Source organism: Phalacrocorax aristotelis, unplaced genomic scaffold, assembly GCF_949628215.1.
Source record: "Phalacrocorax aristotelis unplaced genomic scaffold, bGulAri2.1 scaffold_311, whole genome shotgun sequence".
In the NCBI taxonomy this organism is placed as follows: domain Eukaryota; kingdom Metazoa; phylum Chordata; class Aves; order Suliformes; family Phalacrocoracidae; genus Phalacrocorax; species Phalacrocorax aristotelis.
In genome coordinates this window covers 1-5,688 of record NW_027441350.1, presented here as the reverse complement: position 1 = coordinate 5,688, position 5,688 = coordinate 1, and the positions used below count along the sequence as shown (strand labels likewise).

Genomic DNA, 5,688 nt, shown 5'->3' with positions numbered 1-5,688 from the left:
GTATAGATCTGGCTGGGCCCCTATAGCCCCCCCCCGGGCTGATGTCCCGGGGCCGTATGGAGCTGGATGGGGCCCTATAGCCCCCCCCGGCTGATGTCCCGGGGCCGTACGGAGCTGGATGGGCCCCTATAGCCCCCCCCCGGGCTGATGTCCCGGGGCCGTACGGAGCTGGATGGGGCCCTATAGCCCCCCCCAGCTGATGTCCCGGGGCCGTACGGAGCTGGATGGGCCCCTATAGCCCCCCCCGGCTGATGTCCCGGGGCCGTACGGAGCTGGATGGGGCCCTATAGCCCCCACCGGCTGATGTCCCGGGGCCGTACGGAGCTGGATGGGCCCCTATAGCCCCCCCCGGCTGATGTCCCGGGGCCGTATGGAGCTGGATGGGCCCCTATAGCCCCCCCGGCTGATGTCCCGGGGCCGTACGGAGCTGGATGGGGCCCTATAGCCCCCCCGGCTGATGTCCCGGGGCCGTATGGAGCTGGATGGGGCCCTATAGCCCCCCCCGGGCTGATGTCCCGGGGCCATATGGAGCTGGATGGGCCCCTATAGCCCCCCCCGGCTGATGTCCCGGGGCCGTATGGAGCTGGATGGGCCCCTATAGCCCCCCCAGCTGATGTCCCGGGGCCGTATGGAGCTGGATGGGGCCCTATAGCCCCCCCCGGGCTGATGTCCCGGGGCCATATGGAGCTGGATGGGCCCCTATAGCCCCCCCCGGCTGATGTCCCGGGGCCGTATGGAGCTGGATGGGCCCCTATAGCCCCCCCGGGCTGATGTTCCGGGGCTTGTATGGAGCTGGATGTGCCCCTATAGCCCCCACCGTGCTGATGTACTGGGGCCGTATGGTGCTGGATGGGCCCCTATAGCCCCCCACGGGTTGATGTCCCAGGGCCGTATGGAGCTGGATGGGCCCCTATAGCCCCCCCCGGCTGATGTCCCGGGGCCGTATGGAGCTGGATGGGCCCCTAGAGCCCCCCCCGGCTGATGTCCCGGGGCCGTATGGAGCTGGATGGGCCCCTATAGCCCCCCCCGGGCTGATGTCCAGGGGCCGTATGGAGCTGGATGGGACCTTAGAGCCCCCCCCCGTCTGATGTCCCGGGGCCGTATGGATCTGGCTGGGCCCCTATAGCCCCCCCCCGGGCTGATGTCCCGGGGCCGTATGGAGCTGGATGGGCCCCTATAGCCCCCCCCCGGGCTGATGTCCCGGGGCCGTATAGATCTGGCTGGGCCCCTATAGCCCCCCCCGGCTGATGTCCCGGGGCCGTATGGAGCTGGATGGGCCCCTATAGCCCCCCCCGGCTGATGTCCCGGGGCCGTATGGAGCTGGATGGGCCCCTATAGCCCCCCCCGGGCTGATGTCCCGGGCCGTATGGAGCTGGATGGGCCCCTATAGCCCCCCCCGGGTTGATGTCCCGGGGCCGTATGGAGCTGGATGGGCCCCTAGAGCCCCCCCGGCTGATGTCCCGGGGCCGTATGGAGCTGGATGGGCCCCTATAGCCCCCCCGGGCTGATGTCCCGGGGCCTGTATGGAGCTAGATGGGCCCCTATAGCCCCCCCCGGGCTGATGTCCTAGGGCCATACGGAGCTGGATGGGCCCCTATAGCCCCCCCCGGCTGATTTCTCGGGGCCGTATGGAGCTGGATGGGCCCCTATAGCCCCCCCGGCTGATGTCCCGGGGCCGTATGGAGCTGGATAGGCCCCTATAGCCCCCCCGGCTGATGTCCCGGGGCCGTATGGAGCTGGATGGGCCCCTATAGCCCTCCCCGGCTGATGTCCCGGGGCCATATGGAGCTGGATGTGCCCCTATAGCCCCCCCGGGCTGATGTCCCGGGGCCGTATGGAGCTGGATGGGCCCCTATAGCCCCCCACGGCTGATGTCCCAGGGCCGTATGGAGCTGGATGGGCCCCTATAGCCCCCCCGGCTGATGTCCCGGGGCCGTATGGAGCTGGATGGGCCCCTATAGCACCCCCGGCTGATGTCCCGTGGCCGTATGGAGCTGGATAGGCCCCTATAGCCCCCCCCGGCTGATGTCCCGGGGCCGTATGGAGCTGGATGGGCCCCTATAGCCCCCCCGGCTGATGTCCCGGGGCCGTATGGAGCTGGATGGGCCCCTATAGCCCCCCCGGCTGATGTCCCGGGGCCGTATGGAGCTGGATGGGCCCCTATAGCCCCCCCCGGCTGATGTCCCGGGGCCGTATGGAGCTGGATGGGCCCCTATAGCCCCCCCGGGCTGATGTCCCGGGGCCATATGGAGCTGGATGGGCCCTATAGCCCCCCCGGCTGGCAGAGGGGGGGTCCCTAGGCCCCTGCCCCCCGGTGTGGTGGTGGGGTTTTTCACGGGGGGGGGTCACCACGCGCTATTATTACCCCCTTTCCTTGCCGGGCCCGCGCGGGGGGGGTGAGTGCAGGGAGGGGGAGGAGGAGGAGGAGGAAGGGGAGGGGGCGGGGAAGGGGCGGGGCGGGGCGTGGGGGGGGGGCAGCGCTCCGGTACCGCGGGGCCGCGAGCACGGGGGGGTCCCAGCGCCATGAAGGTACCGGCCGCGGGGGGGGGCGGGGGGGGGACGTCGGTCATTGCTTTTGGGGTGTTTTCCCGAGTTTTGCCCACTTTGGGGGCGGGGGGGGTGGGGGAGGAAGGAGGCGGCGCCACCCGTGTCACGGCGCGGCGCGTTCTCAGCGCCCCCCCCCACCCCGCGGTGTCGCTGTCCCCCTCCGGGCCCCCCCCCCCCGTGTCCCCCCCCCGCTCCCACGGCCACGGGAAGCGGCGCTGCCTGCGCGGAAGCAGCGCCGGGCCCGGCCCAGCCTCGGGCCGCGCGTGGGTCGTGGAGTCGCTCCTGGAGCCCCCCGCCACCCTCGAACCCCACCCCCCCCCTTCGCGACCCCCCCGAGACCCCCCCACCCCCGCCATGAAGCCCCCCGGCGCGGTGGGGACGCTGCTGCGGGCCCTCGGCCGCCGCGACGGCCCCGCCACGGTAATGCGGGGGGGTGGGGGGCGTCCCGCGTAGGGGGGGCGTCCCGCGTGGGGGGGGCGTCCCGCGTGGGGGGGTTGCCGCGTGGGAGGGGGTTCCTTTGGAACCGGGGTGGGGAATCGCGGCGGGATCCCCCCCCCCCCCCCACCTTTCACGGCGTCACCCCCTGGTTTTGCCCGTGGAACCCCCTCCCCGGGCCATCCCCCCCCCCCCCCCCCACGCGTGACGCTCGTTGGCCGGGGCTCTGCCGGGTGGGCTACGGCGAGGGGCGGGGGGTGGCGGCGCTGAAACCCCCCCACAGACCCCCCCAAGCTGGTTTCCCACGCCCCCCCCGTTCCCCCCGCACTCTCCCCCTCTCCCACGCCTCCCCTCTCCTTTTTCCCACGCTCCCCCCCCACGCGCCCCCCCACGCGCCCCCCCCCACTCTCCCCTTTTCCACTTTCCCTCTTTTCCCACGCCCCCCCCGCCCCTTTGCCCGTTCTCCCCCCTTTCCCACGCTGCCCCCCCCGCTCTCCCACTCCCCCCCCCCCGCCCGTGGGAGCCGGCGGAGCCGTCCCGGGGGGGAGGTGGGGGGGGATCGGGCCCCTCCCGCCCCCGCGGCCCCGTTTCCTGGGCTGGTCCCGCTTCCTGCGGCGGGACACGGCGTCCCCGGCCGGGGGCCAGGACACGCGGGGGGGACGGGGACACGGGGGGGGGGACACGGGGACACGGGGAGGGACGACACGCAGAGGGGGGACACGCTTGGCAGGGCGCGGAGGGGACGCGGCGGGGGGGGCCGGGCGTGGAGCAGCCCACGCTGTTGGTTCCCACGGGCCCCCCCACCATGGCTCAGCCCCCCCCCCCCCCACCCCGTGAGGGGGGGTCCGTGCCTCAGTTTCCCCCCGTGGGGGGCCGCGGGGTGCGTGGGTCCGCGTGTCCCTGCGCCCGTCAGAGTCCTCATACGGGGCGGGGGTGGGGGGGCGACACGGGTCCCTGGACCCCACCCGTGCCCCTCCCCACGCCCACGGGTGTCCCTTCCCCCCCCCAGCCCCGGCAGCCCCCGGCACCCCACAGCTTCCGGGAGAAGGCGTTCCGGAGGGGGGGGGCGTGCGCGGCCTGCGGGGACCCCCTCGGCCCCCAGGGCCTCATCTGCAGAGGTGACACCCCACGGGACCCCCCCCAAGCCCCCCCCCGACACCCCCCGACCACCGCCAGACACCCCCCCAACACCCCCTGCTCCAACGGGACCCCCCCCGACCCCCCCAATCCACCACGGGACCCCCCGACACCCCCCCGACCCCCCCCCAAGCCACCACGGGACCCCCCGACACCTCCCCGACCCCCCCCCGATCCACCACGGGACCCCTCGGCCACTCCGGACCCCCCAGGGGGCCTCCCCGGGAGCCCCCAGACCCCCCACGAGTCCCCCATGGCCCCACGGCCCCCCATGGGACCCCCGCGGGCCCCCACGGGAGGGGGGATGCTGGTGGGGGGGTATTGGGGGGGTTATTGGGGGGGATGCTGGCGTGGGGGGGGTGCTGGGGGGGGGGGCGCTGGGGGTGGAGGGGGGGGCAGCGGGGGTCACTGGGGGTGCCGGTGGCCTGGACTGGTCCGGACTGGGGGGGGGTCCTGATATCCCTTTTGTGCCCCCCCAGTGTGCAAGACCACCAGCCACAAGAAATGCGAGGCCAAGGTAGGGGGGGCGGGGGGGGGCGCCTGGTGGCTCAGGGGGTGACAGACCCCCCCGGGGGACCCCCCCATCCCCCCCAATCCATCCCCCCGGTCCCCAGCGGGGGGGGCACACGCAGCCCCCCCTCTCCTCTCCTCCCCCCCCGCAGGATGCTCTGGGTTTGGGGGGGGGGGGGGTCACGTCGCCCGCGGCCCCCCCTGGCGCCCCCCCCCGCCGTTGTGCAACCTTGGCCTTGGCTGCGGGCCCGGGGCTGCAGCTGGACAAACCGCAGGGACGGACGGACACGGAGGGGGGGGGCACGGGGGGGGTGGGGGGGTGGACGGACGGACGGACACACAACGGGGTCAGTGTCTGCCCGGGCGGGGGGGGGGGCTCGGGGGAGCTCCGAGGTCCGGAGCAGGGCCCCCCCCCCCCCCCGCGGGGACCCATACCGGGGGGTGGGCCTGGAGGGGGGGGGTCACTACTCCTGCCCCCCCCCCAGCGTGGGGTGGGGGGGCGCGGACGCCTGGGTTCCCCCAGATTTACAGCCCCCCCCCCTTTGCCTTAGCTTCCCCCCCCCGAGTGGGCAGATTGGGGGGGGTGGGGGTGGTTGGGGGGTGTCTCTTGCTTGGGGGAACCTGAGGCAGGAGCCCGTGAAAGGCCCCCTGTGCCACGCGCGCTATATTTAGCCCCGACCCCCCCGCCCCCAGCCCCCCCCCGGCCCCCCCCGGCCCCCCCGGCCCCGCCGCCCTCAATCGCGGCCTCTGTCCCGGCCGGGCGCCCGCGCCAAGAGCAACACGGGGGGGGGCAGAGACGGCGGGAGGGAGGGGGGGCCGGGGGCCTCCGGGGGGGCTGGGGGCCCCCTATAGAGCCCTGCTATGGGCCCCCTGTTCCAGGGAATAGGGCTGGAGTCCTGCTATGGGGCTGGGGTCTCTCTATGGGGCAGGGGTCCTGCTCAAGGTGTGGGGTTGGGGACCTTCTATAGGGTCCTACTCTGGGCTTCCTGCTTCAGGATGTGGGGCTGGGGTCTCCCTCTGGGGCTGGGGTCCCCCTCTTTGGTCCCTCTGTGGGGCTGG

General features: G+C 74.1%; 1 long non-coding RNA gene across 1 annotated transcript; it reads left to right on the top strand.

Moving 5' to 3' along the window:
• The first annotated feature begins 2,465 nt into the window (after nucleotides 1-2,465).
• LOC142051384 (uncharacterized) lies at nucleotides 2,466-4,665 on the top strand. Its single transcript, XR_012658452.1, has 3 exons — nucleotides 2,466-2,529; nucleotides 3,992-4,100; nucleotides 4,599-4,665. It is a non-coding gene; the product is annotated as an uncharacterized LOC142051384 (long non-coding RNA).
• Nucleotides 4,666-5,688: the final 1,023 nt, after the last annotated feature.